Below are 16,485 nucleotides of genomic sequence, written 5' to 3'. Positions count from 1 at the left end.
ATCAGGTCCTTGCTCAACCCCAGACCAAAGTAGGTGTGATTATATGTAAAATTACTCTAGTTTTGTGATAGCCAGTTACGATCTTGATCATTAGGAAAGAGATTTTCTGGCCTCTAGCTAAAGCATGCAGTGCTCCTGCAAAGCCTGGTGGGAAGTTTCAGAGACTTTATTTTTCTATTAAGAGTTGAAACATCAACCACATTCGAGTTCATCACACACAACCAGTCTAAAAGGAAAGCAAAAGCAGCTGTCAACATGATCAAAGAGAGATATTAAAGAATTGACCTAACAGAGAAGCACAACATTTGTCCTGGGCTGGAAAAATGCCAAGAGAAGGCAGGAGCAGAAGCAGCACATTATGAAATCTCATATATTACCCTACACCAACTCTATGGCCCCAAATAGTAATAAAAGAAGACGAAAGTACTCCACAAGCTGTCTGTGGCTATATCTATGTTAGTAAGTAGTGTGGCGCAATAGGAACGAATCTGCAGGGCGAAGGATTGGTGCTGAGGACCTGAAGTCCACACTGTACATATCCCAGGAAGTTTTAGTGTGGACTAGCCCTAGTCTGGTCCTGTGGACTGAACGCCCATCAGCGGTGAGAGCACATCTCTTGGTTTAATTTCAGCCAAAAGTAATCCAGTTTGTGCACTCTGTTACTCCTCCACCACATGAACCAAAGTACAGCACACAGAGATGGTGGGAGATTCAGTTCAAACATGCACTTCTGATACACACTAAAATATTTCCAATAAGATTGGAACCAGCATCTGTGGGTAGTCACATAAAATGAAGGAAAGGAAAATGTGTGCAAAAATTAGCACCCACATCCCAAAGAGAAAAACTACAAAGACAAACTGACAGCTGTTGTGACCATTTGTAAGAACACCTGAACAACTGTCTTCAAGGATGGACTGAGGCAAAGCATCTGCTCCACCAGGGCAGATCCAGATAAAACTGTCATGGATGGAGTGAAAAAGTTCACTGCTTAGTGGGTCTTGGGAACTAACAAGGATGATGCACAGAAAATGTCAAGGAGAAAAAGAAAAAAAAAAATCGTTACCACATGGTGCTTAAATAAACCCATTAGATTATTCATTGATATCAAAGGCCATATTGTTCACTGAAATTACTCAGCTTCCCTCTTCAGGAGAAAATCGTTACAGCATTGTACAGTGCTTGGGAGGGAAGGAGTGGTCCCTAATAGCCTGACAGTCCCTCTCTATGAAATGCTAACGCATCAGGGGTCACCAAGGATATAAACATGGAGCAACAGCACTTAAATTCTTGAAGCAAAATAAAAGTTGTAATTGTAAGTGGCTATGTGTTTGTGCCTGTTATATTTACTTTTTCAAAGATGTTTCTTTCAGTTTAAATTCACCTTTACTTGCTTTAAACTTTCATTTCCTGTTTTTCATTTTTACTCAGCGAGGAAAACTGCTTGGAGGCAGGCACAAGCATGATGCACTAGCTGCTGCCCAAACTTACGTACGCAATGAAAAATCTGCAGTCCAACAAAACAGTAAATACACAATGACACAAGAAACTCTCCTTTCATTCCCTTCCTCAGTTGAAGTCAGGGATATAGGGGGAGTGCTTGCAAAAACATTTCTCCTGCACAACATGTCCATTAGGTTGTAAGACTGTAATTAGGATATGTGATCATGTTAGGATGTGGTCCGCAGAGAAAGAACCACAGCACTGCTGCTGAAATGCTGCAAGGTGAAGGCTAAGGCTCAGCTCAGCAAATCTGTTCATGGACAGCCAAGGCTGTGCTTTACAGACTGGCCATCCCAGGGTAGCTCGGAGCTACTCTCCCTCGCCCTGAGTCCTGCGTCCTGCCTTCCCCAGTCTCCAAGGGTTTGCAGGTCCTGAGCAGGTGATAGTAGCTTTGTTCTCCACATACCTCGTTGGACTTCCATGGCATGAACTTGTCCAGTCACCTTTTGAACCCACAAACATGTCAAGTATTCACGAATTCCTGTTGCAAAGAACTCCTGGCCCGTAACACTTCATTGCAAGTGATATTTTATTAGAAGAAGGTTTTTCCTGGACAACTGCAGACATTCTGGTTAAAACCAGGCTGAAAGGGGTATCCTAAATCATCAAAAAGACCAAGGGCTCATTGGGAATAAAGGGAAGCTGGATTAAAACTTCTGGTCCAAAACTAGATTTGCATCTGAATGTCCCACCAGCCCAGCATTTGACCTGACTTTGGGTATTCTGCTGCTGATACCTACCAGGACAAGCTGTTGGAGCTGTATCAGTTTCTACAAACTGGTCAGCTATACCAGTTTCTGCATATCTCTTGTGTCGGGGAAAAGGAGATTTGGCAGCCTGTGGTCAGGGCATTCATTTCCTGTGGGTAAGAAGCATCTTGAAGTTTCTTTCCTCACTGGAAGATCTGAAGCCACCTGAAGCCCCACTGCAAAGGAGGACACAGAATCAAGAACAAGAAGATGTTGGGAGGGACCTCTGAGGATCACCTAGTCCAACTCCTGCTCAAATCAGGCCTGGCTTCAAAGCTAGGTGAGGCAGAAAATAGACCAAGGTACCATCAGTTGCCGCACACAAAGTAGCCCAGCATTTGGGCAAGGCACTCCCTGAGTACATGAATCCACCATGAGGGGGAGTGGGTTACCAGTAGATGGTGTGTTATGGCTCCTGGGAGACACAGATGTGGAGTTTGTATCTCCCATGGCCATGCTCATCAGCACAACCACCAGGCTGTCCTTCAGGGAGTTTTCATCTGCCTCTTATTCTTAAATCCTTTAGTTCGTCTCAACATCAATGGTAAATGTTTTAAAGAGTCATAGTTTCTGAGGACCAGATGCCTAGTTCCCTATCTGGAAGGGCTTAGGCAGAGCTGAGTATCTCCCTATCAATCCAAAATGTCAGCTTTCAAAACTAATACAGGTCCTTCTCTTATCAAGGCACTTCTGAAAAGTTTATCCTCCACCCCACCCCCACAAGCCACCAGCTGAACCTAGACCACAGGTAGGGCCCCAGCCCACCCAGAAGGATGTTTGCTTAAAGCAAGTCGGTGATGCCTGTAGCAAAGCGTACCAGGCGAGGGCCAGATCCCGGCACACATGACAGCAGCGAGAACCTTTGGCTGACGCTCGCCTCTCAGCTGACCGGCCTGACCGTTATGTAAAATTCCTCAGACAGCAATGACCTCAGACCGGCATTCCCGGTTAGACACAGATGGTCTGAGGAGCAGCTGGATGCAAAACCCGCTGTGGGAGGCGGTGGGGATTTATGAATAGACCTCCCCATTTCCTACACCAACCCGCCTTGATTCCCTGCTCTACCAGAGCCTCCCTTGAGCTGTTGCATGAAGGGACATCCATGGACAACAAGGTCGCCAAGCTCCAGCTCAGCTAAAAGAGAATTGTCCACTACTGGCTATAGTTAAGCACTTTTTCTCCCGTGCTTCTCATCTTCTTAGTGTAATGCACCAGGAAAAATAATTTCAATGGGAAATTGTATCTGCAGGGTGAAACACCAGTTTATAAACTAAATTAGCCACATTCGGTGCAATATGAAATTTTAAAGTAAATCAAGCAAGGGCACACAAGCATAAGACTATCAATTTTGAAAAAAATGTATTATCAGTTATGAAAGCAAGTATAAAACACCAGCACAAAAAACTAAGGGGCTTTTGCTTTCAACAGATTGTAACAAATTGAGTTTATTGTTGAAAAAGTCAGGTCCTTGACTGAAGCTTGAGCCATATTTGAGCCTATTTAAGGCTCTTCAAATAAGTTTTCTTGTGCCTTTTAGTGAGCGAGTCCATTCAGCTGGCTCATTTCCTACAGAAGCACTGTTGCAGTGTCTCTGCCTCTCCCTCCCCAATTTTCAAGAGCTTTAGCTTTGAGTCACACAGCTGTCTCATGCACATATATCCAAGGCTTACTTTGGTTTTTTTCCATTTTTTCCTGTGATATTTGTATTCAAGGCCCTGTAATTAGCCCACCGCCCTTCACAACTGCCAGGCAAAATTCTCCCTGCTACTGATGAGACAGAGCAAGAAAGTTTACTTACCTAATCAGGAAATTAGAAGACAACAGATATTTAGGAAATGCTTTGTGTCTTTGAAAAGGTAAAATAAAACATATTGCCAGAGCTACCAAACAGGTAGAAACTATTCCTGCTTTAAACAAACAGCCCCATTAACTAGAAATCTTCCTGCATATATTCCTAAATACAAATGACAAATATTCAAAAGTGCTTTATGGTATGAACATTACTGATCATAAATGACATCACTTTGCCAAATATTTCAGCCTACAGGACTCTGGTTAGCTTGATTAAAAGAGATTTCTAAACTACCCACCTATCATGAGATCTCCACAGTGCTGTGAAATTTGCAGCAGCTTCTATAGTCCTTGCAAAGAGCCATGAGGACCAAAATTAACAGAGACTGTTTGTAAAGATCAGTCACTAGGGATAGATGTGCAAACACTGAAATGGCTCCTTCATAATCATACAATTATTGGATGATGCCTCTACAGACAAAGAGATATTGACTCAACTATGCATATGCCTATAGGTTATGATTAATGTCTGACATAGGAGAAGCTGTAGTTTAAGAGCAGTAGTAGTTCTAGAGACATTTGTAGTGCTAGATCCAGAACAGTTGCAACATCTCTCCAATTTGTGCTTAGTGTATCTTTTAGCATTTTTCCCCTTGAACACTGCCCTGTTCCCAAGAAAACAGAAAAAAAAATCTTAAGTATTTGTGGTGTTTGTGTTATGACTTAAATATAGTTTTCACGAAGCATTTTAACCAATCCTTCTCTTCGACTCAAAATACAAACTACAAACTTATAAACCTATACAGCCATAACAAAAATATATTTCTAGGACAAGCAATTACAAAAAGTGCTGTGTTTCATTACTTCTCTGAAAGAGAACCTCTTTCAGAGGGAAAATCACCCATAAACATCCTTCAGGGATGTTCAAAGAACAGGGACTGGTGCCAAATGTCACACTTATATTTCTGTTTTGATTTAGTTTCAAACAAACTCCCTTCCAGCAAACTTTACGGCATCCCCACCGAAGCAGCTCCTGCACCAGGCAGCTGGAAGAGGCACTTCCCTGCGCTCGCCCTGCTGCTGCTCCTGCTCCTCACAGAGCAGAAAATACATCCCAGCTGTGCCTTGTGCCTTGTGGCACAGCCGCTCCCATGCACAGTAATTAACAAATCTATGCTAATCACAAATCCACAAATCCAAAAGAAGTCATGTAACCGTACTGGCTTTCTGCCGCTGGACTGGGAGGAAAATGTATGCTTCAAGTCCTTCTGGTCTGACGACAGGTAAAAAAATAAGTTTTTTAGCAAGTGATCCTGTGAACAACGGGAAGGAAAATATTACACAGTCTAATGCAAGGCCTGAGACTAGAGCAAGCCTCTGGCTTTGGGACAGGCCTGGAACACCCCAGCATGAGCAAGTCTCTCTCCATTATATTTGACTTAACATTTCTCAAGGTTCATTATTTCAGTCAGGGAAAAGTGACGACACCAACTCTAATCCCGCTGGAGAAGAGCTCCATGTAGGCAACCTCAGCATGGCTGCTGAGAACTGCAGCCCAGCAGTGGCAGAAGCTGAATGAGGCACTACCTCGTACCCCAGATCCAAACCTCTGGTGGCTGAGCTGCCAGCTGCAGCACCATAGCAATATTAGCAGAAAGCAGTTTTGTTGGTGCTGAGTGGAATTCAATAGCTGGGAACCAGTGGGAGGAAAAAAAAAAACCAAACCAAAACCCAAAAAACCCTCAAACAAACCAAACAAAACAAAGAAACCCCACTGTCCTTTTGTGTTAAGCAACCAGAGAGATCATAGCCCAGCCTATTGAAAAACAATAATCAATGCTGTTGTCAATTTTGAAATTACAAGTTATAAGGCTCATCATGCCAAGATGCTTTATTTAATTAAAACAGAAATGTAACAGATGAATTTTCTATGTTAAATTAAACTAATAATTGTAATGATACATGTAAAAGAGGTGAAGTTCTCTGCTACAAGCACTTCACGTCAGAAAAGAGAAATAGAGGAGACCTCAAATGTAGCATCCACAGGGTGTGCTGGTAGTTTCATAGATCAAATACATAAAACAATAATTAGCCCTCCCAAGAGAGTAAAAGAAGTCATATGTTTATGCAAACTAGTAAAAGGCAGTGGACACCAAATGAGATATCTACAGTGTTGAGCCAGCTGACGCTGCAAGCTTCTGAAGTGACACATGACCATGGAAGAAGATAAGGGTATGTGCTGTCAACGGGGGAAGGCTGGCAAATGGCACGCAGACTAAAAAACCTGCAGAGGACAGATGCCTCCATACCCTTGTCCTGTGCCACGTAGCTAATGAGAGTCTTCTATGAGACTTCAACAGCCCCTGGATCAGGTATCTTTTGCATTTACTGAGGCTCCAATTTAAAAGCCAGATTCTCTGAGAAAAGTACAGAGCCCCAGAAATCCCTGCTGTGGCTGATGCTACCAACTATCAAAGTCCCTTCTTCGGTACTCTTTTTACTCTCTTTTATAGGCTCCTGAAATACCGCAGACCTGGTACCTAAACCCACCGAATGTTGCAGAAGGATTTCTGTCAGCCTAAGCCTTCTCTCAACAAGCGTCATGAAGACACTTCAGAAGAAGGTAATGCATGCAAGAAAAAGTCATCAATCAACCAGAAGATGCTGTACCCTGCAGAGAAGCAGGTTCATCCATTCATTTGCTGAACGGGAATGCAACTTTTATTTCACTCTAGGCTATCATTTTTCCTCTAAAATGATACCCCTTTTTCTGCCCTTCTTGATAGGAAAATGCTGGGTGCGGTTATATTCCTGCAGAGATGAAAAATGTCAACATTTTCAACAAGATCACAGGTCTAGGATCAGGGCTAAAGCATGGAAATGCGAGGAACATGAAAGCCTGAATGTTGATTTATGGCTGAATACAGTGTTTATGTTCCACACATCTTCGGGTGAATGGATGATTTTGGCAGCACTATGCAGCTCTTCTAATGGATGCAGAATGTTTTCTTTCTTCTCTCAGGCATATTAAAATATCAGTGGGTTCATTCCTCTTTCCTGTTTGATCTGTTCCTAGCTGGACACACAGATTTTAGAGCAGATGATGATCCTACAATGACCACATTAAAAAAAGCAAACATCTGCCAACCATTACCACACGGCGGTTTCTGAGATAATGCTCCATTTGTCCTCGCTTAGAGCAGTGACATACGCAGCGTGTGCCTGTCAGAAAACAGTAGGATTATTGCAGTATTCTAGCTCCTTTGCCCCAAAATTGTAGGAAAGGTCATCCAGCCTTTGGTACATAGATTTCAGTAATTTTCTTTTGTAAGTAGGATAGGTTGATGGGGTTTTCTAAAGCTCTTGAAGAAGAAACCAAGTCATCACTGTATCGATAGGCAAACTTTGTTGCACTACTAACACAATGTGATAACATTTGCTCTTGTCTCAATTTCAGATTTTTTTCCCCTTTGTTTTTAATTGAATGAAATAACCTGAACTGAATACAGTCGCTACCCTTCCCCTAAAAATATATATTGGCTATGTGGTTATTCTGCAAAAGTAATTTGGCAAAACCCCAGCAGTTTAATCTACTCTGTGAGAGAGACAATGGCCAAACCTTAACAGTAAGAACCTGAAGGCTTTCTGCTGTAGCAGGATTTAGCAATAACTTTTAATTGGCAGTTCAAAGTTAATCCCAGGGGAAAATGTGATCTGGCAAAAGCACCCAGTCATAGAAAGAAAAAAAAAATAAATCATTAGACTGTGGGGTTTTTTCTCAGTCTTTCTGCAGTTATTGTTACTGGGAAACATTATAGAAATAATTGTTGCATTGTCTCAGACTAACAAGGCTCTTCTTACGTGATACATTTTGTACCTTATGTATGTAATTTATTTCTCTACCGATGAAAAAGAGGGCAAAAGTTAAAATTTCTCAGTACTCCTAGTAGGCTTTAGCTTTATTTAACACGTCTTCACAAAGGAAAATCATAGGCAAATCCCTTAGACTAATATTCTGCTCTTCCCTTTTTGTCTCTTGACAGCAGTTTCACATGTCCACAAACCTAAATATTTCTTCTATTTCTACGCAAACAACGTCCCCAAAGGCTTGTGGTGAGGAACCATTTCTCCTCCTAGATTTAGCTGTAGAAAAAGCCCATAACCCAGACAAATCTTCTCATTAACTCACCAGGATCTGATCAGCCCTCAAGTTCAGCAATTCTGTCTTCCGTGGTTTCCCTTCATTGCTCTAGTGATGTTTAAGACTAACTCATGGTGACCTGCTTAACTCAGAAGACAGCGTATGCATGCTTCAAGAGAGAACTGATGAGGTCCAAATTGGCCTCCTACCAATAGATCAAAGTCTGCATTGAAAAGCTCAGCTTTCGGCAACGATTCAGGAGCTGCCCTCATGAAGCTACCAGGAATTGTGATGGCAGCATGGGAGATCAACTTCTTTTGTGAGAGTTCAGGTAGAAAATAAGTGTCTGTTTTCCATCTATGACTGTATTAAGAAAGACAAAAAGATTCCTACATGTCAGCTGAACCACATCTCTTGAGAGTGGAAGCTCTTCAACATCTGTTTTATATGAGTAATAGATTTTATTCTAGATATATATATATGAATATTCCCCATAAAAATTATGTAGCTACTAATCCCCTGACCTCTTGCCTTAAGTTTCATTGAAAACCAAATGTTCACAGCTAATTTGTAAAATCTCAAGCTGTCAGGAAGTGGGACAGTTTCACCCTCTTCCTCCTGCAGCAAAAGCAGGGCTGAGCAGAACAGACCAGCCCATTGTTGGTCTGCAGACCGCTCTCGTGCTGGCACACTACTCCGGCAAGATGATTGGAAAAATCACAACAGCTTGTTACAAATACAGCCAACATGAGTAAAATCCATGAAAAGGAATGCTTCAGAAAAGTAATGGGAGTAAAAACCTGCTTCATTCATTTTTTATTAAATCGTTTTACTTTGGAGATGTATTCACTCCGCAAGATCAATGTGTTGCCTCAACATGCAGACCTAAACATACTTTTTAAACATAAAGGTTCGTGTTTTGCAGATCACCTGGCCCAAACAGTAAGCCTGAACTACTTCCCTGACGCATGAATAGGAGGAGCAAAAAATACATTAAAAGTCACGGTAAGTTTGAGTCCCTAAAGAAGCCACAATCTGAAGTAAGTTAAAACAATCTTTTAAATATTTCATATTCTGGGAAAGGTTAATATTTGAGACAATGTAAAGGTAAAAGTAAATGTAACAAAAAGAACCACTGAATTTTATAACATATACTCACTGTGCCTCACTGATGTTATAAAATGCTGAATGCTCAGGTACATATAAATGTTTTCCAGAGACCCTGAACTATTTGCAAAGTTTGACTAACTTTTAATACATATTATTTTATTGCACATAATAAAACTCATCTTCTCTATATAACAGAACTGCATTAAACTATTCTAGAAAATATTTCTTGTAGAAAAATTGTGGTTTACCTGCTTTTTTGAAGAATTCTTGAGGTGGTTCTTTTCTTTGAAAATAAAAGTCTCCAAAATGGGGAAAAAAAACCCCAAAAGGTGCACAGATGTTAAAAATAAAATACTTGGTTCAGCTGAGGGAGTTGCAAGATGCCTAGTGTTTTCGGAATAGAGAGTTTATTTGGGTAAATGACTTTGTTGATGTGGAATCCAGCTCAGTTCTTTGTAGTAAGCATCTCTGGATGAGGAGAGAGTGACATTGCATCCCGTGCACACTCATAAATGAAGCAGGAATTCCCAGATTTGCCATCATGTGATTTCAGTGAGGAACTAGCACTCGACTTACTCCCAGCACCCGCTACTCCCTGCCCAAGCACAGCTCTTCCCAAGCCTGAGAGGGTTGTAAGAAGTGGCAGAGAGAGAAAGAGTACACAGACCACCATTAGCTTCACTGAGCAGACACTTCACACGCTGCCCTGAGTCTGGGCAGGAAGCAGGAGGAGAACAGAGCGAAAGGGCCATTGTTAAAATGCCACAGAAGTTGTAAAAGAGCAGATTTAACAGTTCTCACTGTGAAAAACTGGTTGTGATTGAAAGGGGGGAAAAATAACTTTTTCTGCCATCAGAAAGTACTAAAAAGATTATCCGGACAAACAGTCATTCTTACTCTTTATACCGGAATTTCAAAGATTTACGAATTACACCGCAGTACTCAATGCAATGTTAATTAAGCACCATGCCAGCCAAACTCTTTTTTCCTGTATCAGACAAAAACTGATAAAAGATAATATAATCTACACTCCCTATAGAGTACATGCCAACTGGAGAAACAGATGCTACATTAATATCATAGCTACAAGCAGAATAAGACAAAGGAAAATAATACAAAATTCATTCTATACAAAGAGAATGATGCTATTGACATTTTGCCTTGAAGAACTGCATGTTATTAAGTAGTAATGATGGTTTCTGCTAGCTGAGCCTTCCTAAAGAAGCAATTGTTCTTGAAAGATGAGTAACTGGTTTTGACCTTCTAAGATTCAAGGCAGAGCTGAACACTTCCAGCTCCCTCAGGATTATCCATAAGGTCATCAATAGTTATATCTCCAATGTTCTCATTTGATGTGTATCATGGATGTACATCCATAGCCCGTCTCTTGCTGCTGGGGAGAGGCGTTTACTTTACGAGTCTGCTGAGGAAATGCGATAAGGCAGACCACCGTGTAGTTTGTATTAAAGTGTTCTATTCGTGCTGTTGCTGGAGGTACTTAAGGTCCAAAAGTGTATTATTTTTCAGTGTTGTTTTGTGGGGTTTTCTTAAGGTTGTAGAGCAAATGTAATGGATGCTATTTTATTGTAAAATAGGTTCCAGTTTAATATGATTGTCTACAAACATGAAGGCTCTAGGAAGGTGTTTATACCCCTGTAACTCAAGAAGTGCCTGGTCATGTTTTGTGAATGCAAATCTATTTATATCTATCCTCAGTATCACAGGACAGCTTCTCCCTAACTGCTCCAGTGTGGCAATAGGCCTTTTTAATCACAGAAAAATAATTTTCCATGAAAATATTAATTTATAGATAGATTATAAACATACAGGTGTCCTCCCATCCTGTTTTATGTAAACAAGTGAATCCAGTTCTCTTTTAAAAGATTATTCTGATACAAAAAAAGAATTCCTTTATTAAGATAAATTATTCACATCCAACTTTATAATAATTTATTTTTGTTTCTATTGCTTAGATGCTTCAGCCATGGCTGAGGACCCCAAAGCAGGAGATGCTGTAAAAACACAGAAAATGATGAAGATTCCTCCTACACAGACGATGTAAAACACAGAATACAGCAAATAGGGTAAGGAACAAATAAGACATCACTGATTTGCAGAGTAATTGTAGTATTTCAAGAGGGCACACATCAAAGGGATGCAGACTATTCTGTTTTGCCATAAGAATTCACCAAACACCCATCACGTCATTTAACCTACATTTCCATTAAGATCTGCACAATGAACAGGAAGAGGGAGATGCCTTTGCAAGGGATCTTTCTAACCAGGAACAATTTGATCTCCCTAAGGCAAGTGTCCACACACAACACCCTGTAGCTGTACTTCTGTTTTCCTGCGTTTGCTGGAGTGGCTGTGAGCAAATGCACACCAGGCTCAGACAAGTCTGAGTCCAGCTGTGTCTGGGCTCTTTCCTCACCTGTCTTTTCTGTTCCTTTCTCCTCTAGTTACCATTTTTCTACTTGTATGCTCCTGCCTCTTCCTCTTGTTTCCTACCCCTGTGAGGGCCTGTCTGCAATAGAGAGGATCAAGGAGCTCCTGGGCAAAGTCAAACAAAAAAAGGAAGCCTACAGAGGGTGGAAGCAAGGACAGGTAGCCTGGGAAGAATACAGAGAAACTGTCCGAGCAGCCAGGGATCAGGTTAGGAAAGGCAAAGCCCTGATAGAATTAAATCTGGCCAGGGATGTCAAGGACAACAAGAAAAGCTTCTATAGGTATGTCAGTGATAAGAGGAGGACGAGGGAAAATGTGGGTCCCCTTCGGAATGAAACGGGTGACCTTGTTACCCAGGATATGGAGAAGGCTGAGGTACTCAATGACTTCTTTGCCTCAGTCTTCACTGGCACATCCTTGAGCCACACTGCCCAGGTCGCAGAAGGCAGGGACTGGGAGAATGCAGGACCGCCCACTGTAGGAGAAGATCACGTTTGAGAATATCTGAGGAACCTGAAGGTACACAAGTCCATGGGACCTGATAAGTTGCATCCGTGGGTCTTGAGGGAACTGGTGGATGAAGCGGTCATGCCACTCGCCATCATATTTGAGAAGTCCTGGCAATCCGGCGAAGTTCCCACCAACTGGAAGAGGGGGAACATAACCTCCATTTTTGAGAAGGGTAAAAAGGAAGACCTTGGGAACTACAGGCCGGTCAGTCTCACCTCCGTGCCTGGCAAGATCATGGAGCAGATCCTCCTGGAAACTATGCTCAGGCACATGGAAAATAAGGAGGTGATTGGTGACAGCCAACATGACTTCAAGAGGGGCAAATCGTGCCTGACAAACTTGGTGACCTTCTGTGATGGGGTTACAGCATCAGTGGATAAGGGAAGGGCAGCTGATGTCATCTACCTGGACTTGTGCAAGGCATTTGACACTGTCCCGCACAACATCCTTGTGTCTAAATTGGAGAGACATGGATTCGATGGATGGACCACTCGGTGGATAAGGAATTGGCTGGATGGTCGCACTCAAAGAGTTGCGGTCAACGGCTCGATGTCCAAGTGGAGAACAGTGACAAGTGGTGTTCCTCAGGGGTCGGTATTGGGACCGGCACTGTTCAACATCTTTGTCGGCGACATGGACAGTGGGATTGAGTGCACCCTCAGCAAGTTTGCCGACGATACCAAGCTGTGTGGTGTGGTCGACATGCTGGAGTGAAGGGATGCCATCCAGAGGGACCTTGACAGGCTGGAGAGGTGGGCCTGTGCAAACCGCATGAAGTTCAACAAGGCCAAGTGCAAGGTCCTGTACGTGGGTCGGCGCAATCCCAAGCACGACTATAGGCTGGGCGAGGAATAGATTGAAAGCAGCCCCGAGGAGAAGGACTTGAGGGTATTGATTGATGAGAAGCTCAACATGAGCCAGCAGTGTGCGCTTGCAGCCCAGAAAGCCAGCCGTGTCCTGGGCTGCATCAAAAGAGGTGTGACCAGCAGGTCGAGGGAGGTGATCCTGCCCCTCTACTCGGCTCTTGTGAGACCCCACCTGGAGTACTGCGTCCAGCTCTGGGGGCCCCAGTACAGGGGAGACATGGAGCTGTTGGAGCGAGTCCAGAGGAGGGACACAAAGCTGATCAGAGGGCTGGAGCACCTCTCCTATGAGGACAGGCTGAGAGTTGGGATTGTTCAGCCTGGAGAAAAGGTGGCTCTGGGGAGATCTAATTGCGGCCTTCCAGTACCTGAAGGGCCTACAGGAAAGCTGGAGAGGGACTGCTTATAGGGGCATGTAGTGACAGGACAAGGGGTAATGGGTTCAAGCTGAAGGAGGGTTGATTTAGATTAGGTATTGGAAAGAAATTCTTTCCTGTTAGAGTGGTGAGGCACTGGAACAGGTTGCCCAGAGAGGTTGTGGAGGTCCCACCCCTGGAAGTGTTTAAGACCAGGTTGGATGAGGCTCTGGGCAATGTGGTCTAGTGGAGGGTGTCCCTGTTCGCAGCAGGGGGGTTGGAACTAGATGATCTTTGAGGTCCCTCCCAACCCAAACCATTCTATGATTCAGTGATTCTATGATATGGGGGGGAGAAGGATGGTGAGAGGAGTGGGACCAAGCAGAACTGGTGAAAAGACAGGGGCAGAAAATTCCATTTGCTGTACACCAACCTGAAATAGTACAACTTTTTTTCTTCAGAAATGAAAGTCAAAATGTAAAAGACATGGAGGGGAGAAATCTAGTCTATACCTGCAAACCATCTAGCTGTAGTGAGTGTGATAACTGGCTTCCTCTGCAGTTATTGAACAGGAACAGTACAGCTTTCCAGCAACACAGCCCACTCAGTGGCAATAGTTGGATGTTGATTTGCCATCTTGAACTGACCATTGGAGAAGCCTGTGCTGATGTGTGCCAGAGCTGAACAAACCAAGCTCAATTTAAGCAAGCTTAAATGAAAGATTCACCTTCCGGAGCACCTGGGAGCAAGCAGCCTCTCCAGGCAGGGCTGCAGGAAGGACAAGCAGAGGAAATCCATCTCTGGCAGCCAACCCCTTGTCACCCTGAGAGTGAGGCCGACAGTACTGGTGATCCTGTCATTCAGTCCCCGGTGATATTAAACAAGCCGGCCCCACACTCTACATGGCTACTATTGGAGGTCTCTGAGTGTTTCATATCAAGCTACAGTTTTGATCACACTGGTCAGCCCAGCGCGGCGTATACCTCAGCAGTGGTGGGAGGGCCCACAAGGAAAAGCAGAGCACCCATGAACTTCCAATCCTTGCTCACAGCACACCACTGGCAAGGAGATGGGTGTGCATCCCAGCCCTGTTGTCTCTGCCTGGATCCACCGTGAAAGGCTCCCAGCACCAGGTCATGGGATGCGGTCAGGAAGGGGTGCAGATAACAACAGTACCCTTTCAGCTCTGGGCCCTGAAAGGTGGCATTCACTGCCTGCCCGACACTGCTCCCACTCCGGGCTGTAGCCCCCCCGGCAGCCACAGCTGCCATGCACGCCAGAGGCTGCACATCTTCGCAGGCCAGGGAGCTGCCAGACATCTTTACCTTGTGCTGCAGGGGCACAAGGACAGGAGAGCAACATCCAGGTGATACAGGGAGGGCTACTAGGACCATTACATGACTCTCTGTACAAGGAGATGCAATTGCAAGAACGAACACCCTTTTATGCACAAGCACATGTGTGAAAACAAGCATGAGACAGTACTCATTGCACAAGAGGAGCTTCATGTCCAAAAGTTATCCTATATCTTTAGGGTTAATCATAACTCAGCTGAGGCAATTACAAAGATAAATATCTGTGTGGATGTCTCCTCTACATAGAGAAACAAATACTGGGTGGCTCCAAATTCTCCGTCTCTCTGCACTTATGCTGGTCTCCACATCTATTCCAGAGCAACTGCATATGCCCCCTCTCCACTTCCCCACCCTGCACAGGTCTGGAGTGGAACAAGAAAAAGAATTACTCCAGGATAGTTACGCAGGTGTCCATGCACAGGCAAACCTCAGTCTTCAATGGGGTTACGGAGCCATTATTTCTGTGTGTGAGGCAGAGCAGAAAATATGTGTCTAGCAGATGTGAATCTAATTTGCTTAATCTGGGAAGTTCTCTGAATTTTTCATAAAAGAAGGCATTTGACTGCTATGATTTTTCAGTAAAGTTTAATTGTGGTTCACAAGGTTTTTTCTTCCTATCAAAGTTACATATTCCTCTCCCTTTTTATTTTGCCATATATGTGTACAATTAATAATAATACATAATGATAATTAATTATACACACATATTTTATATACAATTCTGCTAGGAAAGTTATAACATTATTACACATTACCTAACATCTCCCAGTCCTGTTTCACAGAATCCATCATGTTAGTCCGGTTGAGCGGAAACATCTCCACCTCTGCAGGGTTTAACTCAACATTCACCAAACTGGTGAAAAGAATTTTCTTTCCAGGCTCTTTAAAGCATAGCTGGCTCCCATAAGCTCATCTATAAGAACATCTAACTGTAAATCCTCATCTCCGTATCAGACTTGAATGGAGGAGAGGTGTATTTCACAAGACACTGTTTCATCTCACTTCTTCACAGTTTTTGTCTCTGACCTTTTACTCTCCATTGGAAAGGAGCATTCATGTCTTTGGCAATGGCAGAGATGTCTCTCAGTAACATTAACGGGGCTATTAAAAGGTCCAGACCCAGTAATGCCCAGTGGCTTTTTTCAGCTCCTCCTTGTCTATCTGTCTGCTATATTATTTTTTTGTGCCAGCCACAGACTTTGTCACATCTCTTCAAGTGGTAACTCATCATGGGTAACCTGGGCCTTTCACTTCGTTAAGTGTCCAGTATCCTATAACAGAAAACTGCAGGATTATAACGACTGATCAACAATTTAGTAAAAACTCTATTCACCGATGTAACTCCATCAGACCAAAAGCCGTACCAAAAGGAAACCAGCTGTGCACCATCACCAGCGGTGTCCCTCAGGGACCATCGCCAACCTTGCACTTCTGAGTTACATGCAGATGCTCATCTCTGAAGGGTGGATCTCGTCACAAAGGGTGCTGAGGACCGCTCAACGTTGTCAACCCAAAGTCCATCTCAGTGGTAGGAGAGCATCATTTCACTTCATGGCAATTCATAACTCACTGGATGAAAGACTTCCATCATGTCAAAATCCCACCCACCCCACCCCCCGTAGTGTAACCCCTTCTCAGAGCAGTCTGTCATCCCCAAGG

General features: G+C 43.3%; 1 protein-coding gene across 1 annotated transcript in view; it reads right to left on the bottom strand.

The window, feature by feature from the left end:
* Positions 1-8,254, bottom strand: part of OCA2 (OCA2 melanosomal transmembrane protein) — a 225,150-nt gene extending 216,896 nt beyond the window's left edge. Inside the window, exon 1 of the mRNA XM_075737488.1 lies at positions 8,229-8,254. The gene's annotated coding sequence lies outside the window, so the exon portion shown is untranslated. The remainder of the gene's footprint in view (positions 1-8,228) is intronic.
* Between the last annotated feature and the right edge of the window lie 8,231 nt (positions 8,255-16,485).

The sequence above is a fragment of the Balearica regulorum genome, chromosome 1, assembly GCF_011004875.1.
Source record: "Balearica regulorum gibbericeps isolate bBalReg1 chromosome 1, bBalReg1.pri, whole genome shotgun sequence".
Lineage (NCBI taxonomy): Eukaryota > Metazoa > Chordata > Aves > Gruiformes > Gruidae > Balearica > Balearica regulorum.
Note: the sequence above shows the minus strand (reverse complement) of the source record. Positions and strands in the feature narration are given on the sequence as shown.